The following is an 18,244-nucleotide window of genomic DNA, read 5'->3' on the forward strand; positions in this document are numbered from 1 at the left end:
CAGTCACACTTGTTGACTGCTGTTCAGAGAGGTAGAATTGGGAGGTTCTATAATATCTACACATCTTTGCATAAGGCACAGAGAGACCCTCCATCATCAGCAAACCTACCACCAAGATGGACCAATGATCTCATCCCCAGCTTCCTGCTGCCGCTGCATGACTAAACAATTTCAAATGACCTCAGGTTGTGGCCCTTGCCTCATTACTGTACGCAGAACACGCTGCCGAAACCAAATAATCGTTATCACCACCTGAAGCTTTTCCTTCCAACCAGTCATTACAGCGTAACGCCTGGGACACACCGGAGGCGAAGGCGCCTTGAAGCCCCGCGATGTTTCACTTCACACCCAGGGCTTCTCTCCCACTGCCTGTGTGTGTGTGTGTGCTTGTCTCTCTGTGTTTATATGCTGTGTGGAGTAAGTTTGTAATTAATAAAAAGAAGCAACATACTATTTCTAATAAATATAACTGAAGCTGAACAGTGGGGGGGGAGGGCGACAGAAAAACCAAAAGGGTTGGCAAGCATTGGACGCATATTTCAGGATCAGATCATTCAGTCATTTATATCACTTGTTAGAGATTATCGGTGTGTATTTCTGCCAGACATGCTCGTGGAAATGACAGAACAGACGCCGAAGCGATTGCCTTACATCGTAAGCCAATCACGGAGCGCTGCGGGCCTTGTTGTGTGAACAGTCCAATTGGTTAACATGCGTGCCTAAAGGAAGCGGGCAGCCCTTCGGGGTGCTCTGGGGTGCTTCTGCCTCCCGTGTGTCCCCAGTGTTACATTTCCCTGATTGCTTTCTGCTTTTACAGCTGGATGTGTGATGGCGAAATTGGATAGTTCCCCATAACAGCCATACTGCTCCAACTCCTCCAGTGTGGCGGTGTACCATGCATACTGCTGCAAAACATCTGGCGCTGACAAAAAGGAGATAAAGGGGCACTGAAGGCTGGGATATGTGTATATATATATATATATATATATATGTGTGTGTGTGTGTGTGTGTGTCTTTACACAAACACACAGAAAAGTAGAAAGCGCCTGAAACTCCTACTTGAAGATTAAGATGGGATAAGTACGATAATCTTGGGAATTACCTCAAATCCTGTGTTTTAGCTAAGAGGATATTTATGTTAATATCCACGCCTGTGCGTTTGTTTGTGTGTTCGCATATTCGTGTGGCTGAATGGTAAAACTCCAACTAATTATCCTGTCCTGCATGTTTATATTCAGCACCGTATACGTGAATAGATTCCTGGATTTCTCTCCAGCCTCTTCTGTCTGTTTGATTTACTCTAATTACTTTGACCATTTCAGGCCCTGTCACATGATTCATTACATCTTTTGCAGTCCTGCAGAGATCTGTCCATCGCACGTGGACGACAGCTACCCGGACAGGTAGGTTATATAAACACAGCAAAGACATATTAGGCAACATTCTAGCTCTCTGTGGCCTGTTGCAGCCTTTCAGTGTCTGAAAAGGCAGCGCCGCGGTAATCTATGTATTTTCATTTCTCTAATAGAGTGATATCTATTCAGGCTGTGTAGCTGCTACTCCAGCTCATTTAGCATAGAGGGTGTGCTGCTTGTAGCATCATCATCAAGATCAAGCTGCTCTCTCTTTCTCTCTGTTCCACTTTTGAGGGATTTGAAGCATCACTAGTCGTTTTAGTTGCAGTCTGTAAGTCCCATATTTTGTTAATTGTCATTTGTTCATGTCGTAGGTATGGGTCCGGTGTTACTAAGGACCAATGTTGTGCAGAGAAAGAGCATCAACAGGAACTCTCTCCTTCCCTCCAATATTGTAGATTCCACCTTTTCGATCTCTTAATTTCCTGCATCAGATTCCACTGCGGTGTGTTGCTGTTATCTGAATATGGCAGATCTGATGCTTGCAAAAACAAATCCCTCCCTCCTGCATGAGACAAGAACAAGTGTCACTGATAGCGTGGAGAACAAACATAAGATAGTGGTGTGTGTGTGAGTGAACCACTAGAGGACAGCTATGAGATGCAGAAACTTCAAGATGGAAAAAAAAAACAACAACAACTACAAGCTTCTCAGTGTCAGAATGTTCTTGTTGATTCATAAACAGGAGATCTGGAGATGGACAGAAGTGGGAAGACAAGAAGAGGTCTTCTCCAAACTTCTTTTGACACCTGAGACATCTTTCATGTCCAAGAGACATCTTGACCTGTTGTACAAAGAATTACCGTCTTTAAAGCCAAGCTACCATTAAATACTTTTAAAATATTTTAAATGATTTTGATGCTTTATTGATGTGTAATGGTGTGAATGGTTTCCTCTGGCTGCTGTTCATCAACTCGCTGTGATTTACGTTCGTTGATGTTAGTTTAGTTTGTTAGCCGGGCTGCTGGAGCTCAGAGCACCAGGGGGTGTTTTGTATGTGTGTTGGGATGGGGAGCGGAGCCTGTGTCATGCCAGAACCGGAGCTGGGCAAGCAGGCAATGTAACCAGCCTCTATGGACACAATGTTTGCGGAACAGTCGCCATAATTGTCAGAAGCCCTTCATTATATATAATATAATATATAATGAAACATCAAACCAAACATTCTGTTAGTAAACATCAACATCTAGATAAACTTAAGCTTATATTCATCATAAGAAAAGTAAGGTTTTAGCAGCAATGTAGTGACGAGCAATGATATGTGTCACAAATTCAATGTGGCATTTCAATGGCGAGATGTGAGTAGGGATGGGAATCGATAAGATTTTTACGATTCCGATTTCATTATCGATTCTGCTTAACGATTCGATTCTTTATCGATTCTCATTTGGGGAAAAAAAGGAGAACAAACAGTTTGATCCACATCAACTTTGTTTAGTTGGAAGTATCACGACCTTACAAAACCAACAGCGAGGTCAGCAGAGGCCCACAGCCTGGATAATAGTAACGATGTGTAACTACCTTCCATAGTAACCACAGAGGTGCTCATAGCCTGGCTGCTGCTGCTGCTGCTAGGTTGAGATTCATCTCCAGTCCGAAGCGTGTCAAAAACACAACATTCATTTAAAAATATTGCATGTTGTGTGCGCAAATGTTTCTGCATGTTGGTCGTGTTCTCTCCCGACGCTGTTATCTCCACTTTGCAATGATTGCAAGTCGCCCTGTTGACGTCTGTTTTGGTGAAATGCAGCCAAACTTTGGAGCGTTTGAACCGAGTGGGTGACATTGCTTACTACTGATTGCACTGCACGTGAGAAACTTGCAGAAGCTACGTGGCATAATTAGTCGTGCTTGCTGGGATCGAGCATGCGTAACTTCTTGTGGAAGTTACGTGACATAATTCATGCCTTCTGGAATCAATAAGAGAATCGAGATTCTCTTATCTTATCTCGATTCCCATCCCTGGATGTGAGTGCAGAGTTCAGATGTAGGTTCTGTCTTGGTGCCAAGAATTAGGGCAGAAGTGTTTTGGACCTTCGTATGAAACGATCATCAGTTATGAACTACAAGTTTTCTTGATGCGGGAACATGAAAGATGAGGTGATCTATGTATACCCATCCAGTTTTATGCCACTCATTTTCTTCCTGCATCTCTCTCCCCTCTCCGGCTTTTGATCTCCATCATCTCTCTGCCTCCCCCTCACTCTGTCTCCATTATAGTAATCATTGTGTTTATATGGGGCTAATAGAGTGATAGTTATGCATGCTACACCGCCGCTGCTGCTGCTGCTGGTCGAACCAACTAAGTCATTTACCCGAGAGGACCACTTGACCAACGCTGACAGCGCACAAGCTTCAATTAAAGCGAGGGCAGATACCCACTACCCCCACACACACACATGAAACACTACTTAGAAACACAGCATGCATGTTGCATCCAAAAAAGTACACACACACACACACACAGATACAAGCTCACACGTACATGCTGTTATGAGAGTGCTGCCTCTTGACGAGAAGTAGTATTGGTAAAAAGGTTTTCTCTCCCACACACTCACAGAGGAGAGGCCAAAGTGTGTGTGAGAGCTCTTGCACGTCCGTGTTTGCGTACACACATTTTTTATTACATGGGTGTGTGTGTGTGTGTGTCTGGGTGTGTGAGCGTGTGGGAGGAAGCCACAGAACAAAAAACTTCCAAAGTACAATAACTTCGAGACACGTTTGAATGAAGGGCAGAACTGTTTAAACTGCATTATAACAAATATCGGACGAATTAAATATTGATCATCATCATCATCGTTTTTATGTGGCACATGGGAGAGACTGAGCATGTTTTTGTATTCAGTTTAGCAGAAGTCAGGGACAGGTAATTTAATATCAGCCGACACTGTACTATTCTCAGGCTCAGTGTGCCGATGTGTCTGATAAGCACGAAAGATACAACAGGAAAACAAGAACTGCTGCGGATGTTCCATCTGTCATTAAAGCCGTTTTTTTTCTCCTAAAGCTGCCCTTGGTAAATTCATACAGTCGTATAATATCAATAAAAAAGGTCATTCTGAGGCCTTTCTTAAGAAAACATGAGAAACCATGAAATACAACCTCCATCCCCAAAGTTCTTCACATTGAGGTTATGACTAAGCCTGGTGTCCTTATACTTGATTTATTCCCCACAAAGCTTTTCCATTGCTCCTGTAAACAGATTATAAATCGTACTTTTTTAAATTATAATGACAATGTTTTTTTTTTGGTTGCTGAGTAGTTAATGGACAGTTTGTGTTTTTTGGAAACTTCATCTGGTGATTGTTTGTTTGCGTAGGTATAAAAAAGGGTTAGTTCATTCTCTGGATAGAGAAAAATGCTTTCAGGTTCCACAGCGACGTCATGTTTAAGATGCATTATAATTTAGTTATACATTATTATATATATTGAATCAGCATCATTGTATCAACGTCTGCACAGTGTGACCTTGACCAGTCTCAGTCCTCCTCATGCCTAAACCAAACCAACTCGAACCCACAAAGGCAGCGAGTACCGGCCAATCAGGGACAGGTAGGATGTCTCTTTCGCTGAGTAGCGGTTTGGAAACACTGTCAGAAAAAGTCCAAAATGTAATCTGAATAAAACTTGTTTCATCGTTTCCAGGTCTGGGTCCAGACCAGGACCACAGACTGAAAGAATGAAAACTACATGAATGTATAATGTATAATAATAAAGGTAGAAATTATTGAGTATGTTGTTTTAAAGCCTTAATACGCTAAGTGTTTGGATATTTTCTAGTAGCTTTTATTTCATTTCTCTAGTTCCCAGATCAGATAAGTTAAATGTGTGTTGGGGAGATTGTCCGTCCACTTCATGCTTTAAAGGCTCAAAAGGCTGCCGACATTTTCAGAATTCATGGTTTTCGCTGGACAAAGACAATTTGCTGTTTCCCTCCTTTGGCATTACTCAACTTGCTGCTTACTAAGAGAAACTGCAGATGATGAACCGTCTGTGGTGTCTGAACTGATGGTTAGTCATTTTTGGCAGTAAACAGTATTTTTTACTCCCCATTAAAATACAAGAGAAAGAAAGACCACAGCCGGCTCTGTCTCCTTCTAAAGAATAAAGAAACCTAAACCACGTCAGATGTGACGTGTTTAGCTCTGGGATTCGTTGTGTCTTGTTAATGTTATGCCTCTTTGTTTAGTTAGTTTGGGCGTTTTCATTTAGCTTTAGTGTGGCTACATTGTGTTAGTGTTCCACGCAGGGCCGTTTAGAAGGAGCTACATAATTAGCTTTTCTATGGTCCTTCAGTTCTTGTGTGGGCTGTGTGTTTGTATGGGTATTGATTAAAGCAATGTGCCATATGAGAGCAGTGCAAATGTGTGTATGTGTGTGTGTGTGAATTGCAATGTAACAGTGAGTGTCTGTTGTGTTTCTGAGTTCAGACTTTGGTGTGTTTCTTTGCATGTGTGTGTGTATTATCAAAAGGACGGTTTATTGTGTGCATTTCATGCACATACTGTCTGATAAATCAATGTGTCTGTTTGTTTTGGAGAGGAAGTGTGGGCTGTGAGGAAAGGAAAGGTTGTTTTTGCCACCTTCTTATCATACCGACAAAAATCATCATTTTTGGCATTATTTTCAAATTTGTTTAGTCTTCAAAAGTGCCATCACAAACATATTTTCCCAGTTTTAGTTACATTTATTGGTGTTAAAGTTATATAAATCCAGGATTAGGCTCTTTTTACAGTACAGAAAATTAGCTCTAACAGTAGTGCTGTCAAGACCACCTAAACTGAGACCAGGTCATGACTAAGACCGAGACCATGTTGGACTCCAACCATTCTGCATTGCACTCTCCTGGCTCAAATCATCCCAACAATTCATCCATATCAACAACTGCACCTCCTCCACCGCTCCTCTGGCCCAGGGCGTCCCCCAGGGTTCGATGCTTGGTCCTCTCCTCTTCATACTCTACCCGCTTCTTCCCCCTTGGCAACATCATTCGCCATCATGGTCTCCACTTCCATTGCTATGCCGACGACGTCCAGCTTTATATCTCCACCAAATCCATCACCTCCGCCACACCTCACTGCACTCTCTCCAACTCAAACTCAACTGTGACAAATCAAACTGGATCATCATCGGCACCAAAACCACTCACAGTTTCTGCCTCACCATCGACAACTCCACCCTGTCTCCACCCATATCTCCATCGCTGCCCTCCTCCGTATGGAACTCTCTCCCCAAACACGTCTGTGATTGTACCGACCTTCCAGCATTCGAATCCCTGACAAAAACACACCTTTTTAAAAGTGATTTTTAATGTTTAGCTTCAGTCTTGATGCTTTGTTGCCTCAAGAAAGGCACTTATAAATAAAATGTATTATTATTAAGGCACGATAAGACCAAGTCAAGACCAGGACCTGACACTACGTAGCCTACTTAGTCAGCTAATATTTTCCAAATCTCTTTGGGTCCCAGCCTTCTCAGTCAGGATTTACATTTACTGTGGTGTGTTTTCTTTTGGATGATGTTTTGCAGTTGAACTCTTTGTGGTTTAGGAAGCCAAATTTCAGCACAGAAGATTTGGCTTGTCATCTCCTCCCAGGCAGCCACAGCTTCTTCTTCTTCTTCTTCTTCTTCTGTCTTCTACATTCACTTTCCTGCAGTGTGTGTGTGTGTGAAGCAGGGTGAGGAGGGGAGGCAGCTGTCAAAGGTAACAAAAATGGGTTAAGTGAGTTCATTTGGAGTCAGACGTTTTAATAAAATCCAGAGTGTTCTTTGTCTGAGACTTGAAACCAGTCATGAGACCAAGACCAATCTTGAGTACTACAACAATGTCAATAGCAGCACAAGCAATTTTTCTATTAATTCATTCATTGTGGGGGACGTCATACTGCTGTTTTCTCACAGTGGAACATTCCTTGGTGTTGCACAAAGATTGCACAAACATCAAACATGTTCAAACGTTTGTCTGATTACTTTCATGTCAAGGTCTTATCACCTAGTATCTGCTCTGTATTCAAACATCTAGTAAACGTATCATTGAAGCGCTCTGAAATGTATTTATTCCACCAGCTTTTAAGAAAAGAAGTTGCTTTTTCTTGGAACCGTGTCACAAACTGTTGTCAGAGTGTGCGCCATAGCATTGGCTTTCAAAATACCAACGTCTTCTTCACAGCGATGGAATAACATGTAATTCACAGATGTTTTCTTGTTAGTTCACGTACTTGATTCTAAATGCTGCAAAACTTCCAAGGATCTTTTAAGTGACACAACAAACTAGGACTGATAAAAGTGGCTTCTTCAGCTCCCTAATGATACAACTTCTATAGTGTGTTATGGAGACATTCATAGTGAATTTTAATGTAGTCATAATGCTTTATGACTACATTCATAAACAGATAATGATTGAATCTTATATGACCAGTCACAAAACAGATGGGACTCGATGTGACTGAATTATAACTTCAAGTGTCTTATAAGAAATAAATCAACTGTACTAAGAACTCATTGATAACCCAGCCCATCGTCAAGTGGAAACAAGGGCCAGGATCTAAAGTCAAAGTCCAGATTTCCCCAGATTTAAGTCTCAAAGAAAGATGACCTGGACGACATGATGCACTGTTAGATGTGGTCTTTAGCTCTGGAACTCATTGTTCCCTTGCATTAGGAAAAAACATATTGATGTGTTAATCTACTAATGCTGGGTATATTGAGAAATGAAGAGGAGTAAAAAAGTCTGAAATCCGTATGTGTGGTACGCTTGGCAGAGCAGACTTTTACTCCGATACAGTGCTTAATAAAATGTACTGAATACATTTGCACCGCCACCAGGAGCCACTTACAGATGATGTGATATGATATCAGCGTGTTGGCTGTGGCACTGGTCTGCCTGCAACAAATGTTTGCCATTTCAGTTTAAATAAGTTGCAGGAAGTGTTTTCGGTTTCCTGCAGGTGATTTTAATCTGAACCCCACCTGAAGGCCCAACGTCTTATCTCCAAACTCAACTCTTAATGTGCCAGGCATTGTGGCTAGTTTCTGTCCCCTGCTCTATTTCTCAGATCGGTATAATCCACACAAACTCTGGATCAAATTAAACTTTTCAAAGATGTATGGCTCGCTCCCTTTTTGCTGGAAAGTTTCTCTGAGCCGTTACAGAAAGTGTTGATGTCAGAGAAAGAACTGCAACACAACTCTTTGTTCCAGTACAGGTGCAGCTTCGAACCTTTGACCCATGGCACCTTTCAGCTCCCCGCGGGTAAGTTTTGGCCTGTTTCATTCTCATTTTGCTGTGTTTGTGTTCCTCTAGTTCAGCTGTGTCAAGTTCGTGGTTAGCACTGCAAAAAGCAGGAGTGTTCCTGGTTTAAATCCCCTTGTCGGCCTTTCTCTGTGGCTGTTTCGGCTGCTGCCGGTGCACCTATGTGTAACTTGTGTGATTGGTACAGTCTGGTCTAACAGTGGCGTTGCATGCTCCGTCTTCCTCCCACAGTCATGCAGACATAGGTTAATTGGTGGCACCGAATTGCCCATAGGTGTGAATGTGAGTATGAATGTTTTTTTGTCTCTCTGCCTCACCCCTGTGGCATACCCTGCCTCCCGCCCAATGTCAGCTGTACCCTGCCTCTCACCCAAAGTCAGCTGGGATCGGCCGCAGTTCCCCCCTGCGACCGTGATGAGGATAGGCGGTCATGAAAGATGGATGGAGGTGTTTCATGTGGAGGTACAGTCCCTGTTGGAGTTTGGTGGTTCCTCTAGGCAGGCCGAACGTAGGTCTCACCACTAGAACTGCTGTTTTACCCATGAGGTGAGTCGTTCTAAGATTTATTTTGGGTTGGAGACTTGTTCAACCCATTCTGTTGGTGGTCCTGGATCGTTTTTCAGGTGGCGGCTGCTTCTGTTCATGCTCTTTGTTCGAATTATATAATATTATCCTTTGATTGATGAAATAGTAAACACAGGTTACCAATGATATTAATCAAGAATTTGTTCCATTTATGTTTCAGAGCGTTCCCAGTCAGCATTTTGTGACAGCATGGCTGCTGTGTGATTATTTTACTGCCTATAAATGCTACTTTCTTTCTTTTGTAGCTTCAACTGCAACAACTACAGCAGTTCGACTTCTTTAAAATCAGTTCCCTTAAGCAGTTCCACAGCTCGGCTCTGTATTCATATCATATCTCTCTGCTGAAGCGAGCACACATACTCCACATTTTCTTTGCCTTTTCCAGTTCCTTTTGGTCCTGCTGAGATCAAAGTTCATTTTTTTATTTCTTTCTTTTTTTTTTTTTTTTTGCTGGGAAGACAAACAAAGCCCGTTACAAATAGTCTAAATATTCAAGATGCAGCAGACAATGATGGAGCAATGGAAGTTAGACTCGCAGCAGAAGAGATCCAAGAGTGAGAAGAGAGAATCAGAGGACATATAAAATGAGACGCTGGAATATATTAAAAGAAACTGACAGAGGAGAGGAGAACAAAAGGTAAAGTCATGAAATATTTCTCATATCTCCATTAAATATTATAAAATGTCAGCAAGAAGAAGACCAGTGACTGGAAAAGCAAAGATATTCCATCCTTAAACCGGGAATTCAAAAGAGACTTCACCACTCGTGACACTCGCTTTTTCATTTCAAAGTATTTAATTTGCTTCCCATAGAAATACAGAATTTCAGTCCACAGCTCAAATTCAAAGAGCGTCTTCACCTTCAAAAGTGAATGCATATATTATTTCACGTGGAATCTCTTCATCTCACTTGTGTTGCACCCACGCACACAGAGTATTTCCTCATACAGTGCAATGCCTGCTGCTGTGTTCCCTCTGCTGGAAATATAAATGTGAATAAGCACGTCTCACCTTGTTGAGCGGCGTGTGACGGAGATCTTGACTTATCGTGCTCTAAACTTTTACATAAACAGACATAAACGAGTTAAAAACCACATAAGAGGCACGATCACACCTTCACAAGTGGTTCAAACACACACATACACGCACACTAATAGGTATGCAACACCATTACCGCTGCAGCTCAACCCCTCTCTGCTTTCCTCTCCTACCCACTCCTCATCTCCCCTCGTCCACTACTCTCATTTTTCCCGTCCTCTCCTCCCACTCTCCTTTTTTCTCTCCCTCCTCTCTCTGCTCTCTTCGTTGTTGCGCCTTCTCTCCGTACATGTTAAGCAGCGCATGAATAAAGCATGGCGTTATTGCAGCGAGTCTTTGTGTTTTTAGTTCTGCACGTGCACATGATCAATTGTGCACAAGTGCACACTCTCATCCATCTCGAATGAGATAAAAGCTAACTCAGTATGACTACAAGCTCCTAATAGCGGTGGTGACCTTCATCCGTGCATTAGCAGTCCTGTAAGACAAGTGGCTAGATAAGAGTGCTGTTTCCATACATGTTAACAGCCACGCGGGACCTTTACTGATGGGTGTCTCCTTATCAGAGGAATGTATGTACAGCTCTGTGTGGTTGCCTGGGGTATTTTCTGAAGTGTGCTGTGGGCTGCACTCCTCTGCTTCAAGGTGATCTTCGTCCGTAGACAGAGAATAAGTTTCCCTCCTCTATTTCTGCCAAAGTTAGCTCACGGCTGAGTTAACTGGGCGACCACAGTCCCAAAGTTAAACTTTGCCAGCCAGGAGCAGTAAACTGAGAAGTTGGAGAGTGTTGAAGATTCACTTCCTGAATTCATTTAGGCGCCTGTCAATATCTCCAAATGACCAAATTTCCTCCCAGTGCACTATTGATGTTTTAAATTATTGATGATGAAGTCATGAAAGCGGGATAACACTCCACATGCTGTGTCTCTATCTGCTACCGACTGAGCTCATACTGGAAGTTAAATCTGATCTGATCCAAGTGTTGAACCGTAACCCTCTAACTCTTTTTATTGAATTAAATTAACATGAGTGATTTGCAACCATTTAAAGGTCCAGTGTGTGCGATCTCAGAGCCTCTGTTTAGTATAGGGCTGCCACGATTAGTCGATTAGTCACGATTATGTCGACGAACTAGTCGATTAGTCACGATTATGTCGACGAACAAAATCGTCGACAACTCGAAACTGCGGCTGCAGCGTCTGCCTTTCTGTCACACACACACACACACCTACGCACATGTGCAGTAGTGGTAATCGGTGTCAGACCTGACTGTACCGTAAATGATACCATAACACAGACCCTCCAGGAATTCACCATGTTGCGATTTGCAACTTCAACGCAACTTCAGTGAATCCCTGTGAATTCAGGGCGGTGTTGCAATTTTAACTAATCTCCGCGATTTTTCCGCAAATTCTGCGCAGTCTGGATTCAACTCGGCGGGTCAGGGACGGCCGCACGGTGCGGGAGGATCCCCTCATGGCCGGGCGCATTTCCTCCGTGGCGGTGTGCCACGACCGGCTCTGGGTTGGCATGGAAAGACTCGGGGGCGAAGGTGGCTCACGGATCCGTCCCCGAGTTTTACAGCGCTCGCCCACCCGCCCCTTACCGGGACAGACAATTTACGTATGATCCGATTAGTCGACTAATCAAAAACATAATCGGTGATTAGTCGACTAATCAAAATAATCGTTTGTGGCAGCCCTAGTTTACAGCATACAGTATGCTTCTATTAGGGTGTACCCACCTGAAAATAACACCTTGTCTATATCTACAGCTGCTGTGGGTCCTTTTCCACGGTGTCCGCAATGTTCATGTTTCCACAGTGACACCATTAGATCATACACACGGCTTGTAATCTTTAAAACATGTTCGTCATGAATAGTTGTCGAAGCGTTTGGTGGTGATGGTGAACTCAGACGTGCGCTACATTTCAACGAGCAGCAACAATCATTTGTTTGGAATAATAAAAAGGTGGCGGAATGACACTGTTTGATTGACAGGTGATCTCTGCACAGCACCGACTGCTTATCAATTCATTTGGCACAAAGGCAGTTATAGCGCGCGGCGGTGGCGGCAGGACGTTTGTTCGAAAGCCTGTTTAAATAAATACGCGTATGCACGCACATGCCAACCATAAGCTTGTTAATAAACCACCCCAAAGCCTAAAATACATTTCCAAACAGCATTATGACTACATCATTTGTCTCAGCCAGTACCTTGTATGACAAACGTGCAGGGATATATATACACACACATTACACAGAGCCGTATATCTGCGGCACGCAGGCTGGTGTACGCAGAAAAAAAAAGTAGGGCTGGAGGCAAATCCACATTAAAAGGTGGAGCTCAGTCAACAGCTTAATGCCGAAATATTTATAGAAATATAATGAAGCGAAACGATTAAACTTGGTCAGGATTTCCAACATGTGTGTTCCTAAGCGTGTGCTCACAGTACTGTAAATGATGTGGAGCAGCAGCAGTTACTCCCCCAACTTACTTAGCATTGCCACAGGTGCACATCAAACACACACACACACACACACACACACACACACACACACACAGTCATTAGTAAGCAACCCACATTTTTAACAGGAACCACCTACTCGACACCGGCAGAGAATTCTCTTCTTCTCTCGTGTAATCCATCTTTCTCTTCTCCTTAACCTGCCTCTCCACCCTTTACTTCACCTTCTTTCCGTCCTTTTCCCGAATTCCTTCCACTCCCCTGGTTTCGTCTCAAGAGAGGAAACAAAAAGGAGTTTGACGGCGACGCGGCCAATCAGAGATTATCAGCAGGAGGGACTGCAGTAAACTCGCCACATCCATCTAAATGTAAAATATATTTATAACGCCGTATTCAAATCGGTCCACAGTGCGCACACGCTCGTGCAAATCCATCGAGATCTGTTTTTTGATCATTTGGCGTCCTGTCAAGTTTGCATACTCACCTCCAGTAGCCAAACATTAGCTTTCGTTGCATTGCAAACAGTGTAATGAACCTTTAGCTCTCTGCAACAGCCTGAAAATGTTAAATCATGTGTGTGTGCGTTTCCACTGAAATGCCAGAGCGACAGGCTTAATGTGACAATTTACATAAAGTACAAGCAGTGAAATGTTGCATAGAAAAGCAGTTGAACTGATATATCATGCTGTGTGCTTTAAAGAGCGGTTTCTGTGGCCGTGGTCTAAAATTACCTGAGAGACACTGAGAGAAAAAAGATTGAGGAGGTGTCTGACGTGAACACAGAGGACAGGGAAAGACAGAAGATGTCTTTCACAGGCAGGGAAAGAGAAAGAAATGGCAGAGAGACAAATTTTAAAGGACAGTGTCTGTACTCTCCAACACCTGGGTTGCATAGGATCTTCTTTGAAAATGTGAGAAAAAGAGACAGCAAGAGAAAGTCAGGGATAGGTGGTGAGAAGCCGATAATGACTGAGACAGTCAGACAAGTGCACATATCCTGACTGACTGTCTCTCTGTATTTGTTCCAAGTGTCAGTCATGCCAATCAGGCCTATATAGCATCCTTCCAGGGTTAGTTGTTGTCTTGTCTCACCATCTTTTTCTCAACTCCAGCAGACCCTTTAAAACAGGTGCCAGTGCAAACTGACTGAGCATACAGCAACAGTTACACATTGTTTGCAGGGAAAAAAAGAAAAATCTATTTTAAGGTTTTGCCATAAAATCCTCGAAACATTCAGACGGCTCCAAAGAGTTTGGAGGAAGAATTCCTCAGAGATTATCCAGTGTGTAGGATTTAACAGGGCGCTCGTTCAGTGTATCCTGGCTTGGACAGTTGTCCACTTCTCATCACCTCCATCACCACAGGGGTGCCCCAGGGCTCGATACTGGGGCCCCTTCTATTTGCCTTTTACACCACCCTCCCTGGGTCCGATTATCCGCTCACATGGCTTTTCCTATCACCGCTATGCAGACGACACTCAGCTCTATCTGCCATTTCCTCCTGAGGGCCCCTCTGTCTCTGCACGGGTCTCCAAATGTAAAAACAAGCGTGGTCAACATGTACATAAGTCTGTGGCCTGACCAGTGCTGGACAAGTATTGTTAAATTCTAATTATTTTAATAGTTTAGTGTAGCTTTGGGTAGGTATTATGTTAAGAATTGGATATTCGTGCAGGGTTTTTTTTTCCAAAATGCATTTTGTTTGCACATTCTTGTACTGTATTTACTACATTGTTGAAATAATCTTATCTTGGGTGCCTTGACATCCCTCTCCTCAAAGCAGGGAACGTCACACTTCAGTTCAACTTATAGGGAAGAGAAGATATTGGGGACCAGCTGTGTGGGAACATTTCAAATCAAGCAGTCATGAGACAAAGTCAGTGCGCCAAATATGCACTTTGAAAACTGGGCACAACAAGCTGATGTCGCCGTGATCTGCACTGCGTTCACAACACTGTAGAAGAACAGAATTAAATATTAATGCCTTTAATTAAACAGAACGATGTGTTGCAGCACTGCGCCGTCCATCTCTGGTGAGAACAGAGAAACGTCTGGCTGAATCCTTCCCACCCAAAATAATAGTATTCGGGACCGCTGCAGTACAGTGAAGAGTGTATTCCGTGGTGACTTGAGGTTGGGGGAGGTGGAAAAAGCAAAATAATAAGTTTTTCAGTAACTTAAATATTGTTTTATTTATATGTTTTTCTTTCTTAGCCGGCTAGGTAGCCACCAGTAACCGCAAAAGTTTTGTTTAGTACTGGGAGGATGGGTGAACCTGGGATTTCTGGGTAAATTAGCTGTGGTTCGTCAGTAAATGAGTTTTTTCATAATGTGTTACAATGATCAGAGACACTTTGGGTGAGCGGGCCTTGGATTTGTTGTAAGGCACCTTTAAAGGAGCTGTGCTGAGTAACAGGAAGTACTTTATACGCCGGGCTTGTCGTCTTCGTATTGCCCTTTGACCATCTCTATTTCAATGTGTCGGTGACATGCCTTGCTCAAGGGCACCTTACAGGTGTAGCACATTGACAGGATGTCTTGTCTACTTTGTCAGTCCTGGTTTTCTCAGCTGGTTCTGAAATGCAGCTGATTGCACAAAGTTCTCCTTTGTAGTCATTAAACTTCCACTTCCCTTCAAAACTGCCTGAAAAATTCAGCTTCACCCATCTTCTTGTTCCCCTCTACACATTTCTCCTGCAGCTCCTCACCTTATACCGAGTATTGCAGTCAGTAGTCAGTTGGCTTGGCAGTTAAGATTGTAGTCTGCTGGCTCGGTACTAAAGGCATTAGCATTTAAATTTAACTGCCTGGAGGTATCATAGATCAGAGTCTTGGATCTGCCTGTTTCCAAGTTTGGAAGGGTGTTCACTTTACATTGAAAGTGAAGAGTCCAAGGCCATTGAAATAACACATATAAGTCAGGGATGTTTGCATTCATAATGACATGAGGTGATGCATCACATATTAGAGATCTGGAGACTTTGTTTCAGGTTGCTTCAGACCTCTTAACTGTCCAAAGATTTTGGCATTTCTTCTGTAAGCGCATGTCTAAACTAATCCCTCAGTATTTCTCTAGAGGGTGATTAGAGTGTTTATGGATATCCCATTTTCAAACATTCTCTGTGTTATACTTGTTGTTTTGTTTTAGAGATGCAGCAGCATTGAGGTAATTTTTCTTGGTAACATTTTCTTTCTTTTTCCGACTCATAAAATTGCATTCCCCTCGAGACTGCTGCATTCTGTGATTATGGGCAAAACGACAGAGAATTAGGTACATGATACGAGTACTGAGCAACCCATCACATTGTAAGAAAGGTCCTCAAGGGGATTCTAGTTGTTAGACAATAGTTACCAGTGTGTGGATTTTTTTTTCCTCCATACAAACATACAATATAAAGAAAAATGGGATAAAACAAGAGGGAATGCTAACTAGTTCCCAAGTTACCATAAGACAACACTGCGGCGTTGAAGCTCAGCTTTAATCTTGGCTCCAAACCGTTGCAGAATTTCAACGGATCTGGCTCGAGTTGTCAAATGTTTAAAGGCGATGTGTTGTGTTTTATGGTGGCTTGTATCAAGGACAATCGCCTTGGCCTTTTGTTTCCTTACATGTTGTTTGTTTATGTGTAATTATGATCACACACGCAGTATTGCAGTTTCAGTACTGCGGTCGCTAAACTGTAAAATAAAGTACTTTAGTTTACCCATGATTCAAATCCAGCGAGGCTGCTCTGTGCGCAGACTGTGGTGTGTTGATGCGCTGTGGGAATTTCCCCACATGCCCTCAATCAAAGGAGCATTTTTAGCTTCTGGTTAATATGCGTGACACAAAAAAGGTCAAGTCTTCATCCATTTATTGTTTTGGACACCCTGGCAGACAGATTTAATTCAGGTCAGAAAGTCATACCAGTAATCAGTAACCATGACGACGATCTTTCCCTTATCTTTGCCATTGATGAAGGACAGTTTGACGTACTCAGTGTTGCAGGCTAATAATAGATGCAGGAAGATATTTTTGAATGTTGTATTGATGAATTGGAACATCTGTCCCCCTTTTTAGTTTCTTTTTTAAGGTGGAATTTTGGTCTTTAGTAACGCATCATTGAGCTGTAACAGATCAGTCTCAGCTCTTCTGTGTCCAGCTCGTTCATGTTCATACAGAGCTGCACGAAACTGTCCGAGGTAATTGTGGCAACACGTGTGGGTTTTGTTTTAAGGTGTGGAATCGAGGCGCTGTGTTGAGTTACTCCTATCGGCAGCCTGTCTCCTCGCCCGCTGAGTCAATCAATCTGAGACTGTCTCTTTGTCAACAAGTCCTGTTTGTGTGTGTTTGTGGGGTTGTAAAAAAAAAAAAGAAAGCTAGAAAAAATAAAGGAGGGGGGGTTGGTGAAGAAAGGTGCGTTTAGGACAGACAGGAAGAGACAGTGAGTCAAGAAAAGATAAAAAACAAAAGGAACTAAAGTTTTGTTTCATGTGTTTGGCAGTCTCAACAGCAACTAGGCCGTACACAACCGAGATGAAGGTACAAAGCCAAAGAGCAGCGGGTGTGTGTGAATGTGAGAGGTACATGAACAGCACAAGAAGTGGAAAATACAAGAGCAAAAAGATGGAGGCAGAGAAAAACAATGAAAGTGAAACTGCTGCCGAGCGTTGACTCTATTCAAGCATATCTGTTGGGCAATTTCTCAAAACACTATGCAGCTTTCTTGTTCTCAACAATTCATGTGACTGTGCCTTATACGACATCTACACAGAGCCAAATCTGATCAGTTGTGACTTGTGAGTGATGAGGAGGAGAGAGATTAGGCTGTGAAAACAAGCCAGTTGGTCAGCAAATATCAAAATCGTCATTGTCGAGTCATTTAGAGAAGATGAAGTGATCGTGGTGCAGCTTAATCACGTACCAGACGATCTTTGGTCCAAACATTCCTTTTGTTTCCCACGGGGTGTTTCCAGAGTTTCCAGAGGTCTCTGACTGTTTCATCGTGTTAATCTAAAGCATACGTTCTTCTGTTTGCAGAAGTTTCTTTGAGGTTTGTTTAGTCTGATTTTCTGTGGCTCAGCAAAATGCAGCGTTTCCTGTTATCTGAATAAAATGTTTAGCAACACGTTCTGCAGGAAGGTCATGCGTTTAGTTAAGCCATGAATTCTATTGTTGTGTTGCTTTTTGCAAAGTGTTTTTGCGGTTCATTGGGAACAAAGTGGCAGGGCTTCAAAATGCAACCAAAGACACAGAGTATCAAAGCCAATCCACCTATTTAGGACTCTTTAAGATAATTGTTGGAAATGTCTTGTTGGTGTGTGTCCAGACAGAAACCGAGATTGCTTCTCTCATTTGGCTCCGCTGCACTGGTTCCATAGATGTCCAAGGAGCACTAATGAACCGTGGAAACGATCCCACCTATAGGCTAAATACCTGGGTCTTTGTCAGAACTGAAGAAGCCTCTTCGATGAGAGGTACAATGTCTTCACAGCTCTACACCCAAGT

This window comes from Larimichthys crocea, unplaced genomic scaffold, assembly GCF_000972845.2.
Source record: "Larimichthys crocea isolate SSNF unplaced genomic scaffold, L_crocea_2.0 scaffold150, whole genome shotgun sequence".
Classification (NCBI taxonomy): Eukaryota; Metazoa; Chordata; class Actinopteri; family Sciaenidae; genus Larimichthys; species Larimichthys crocea.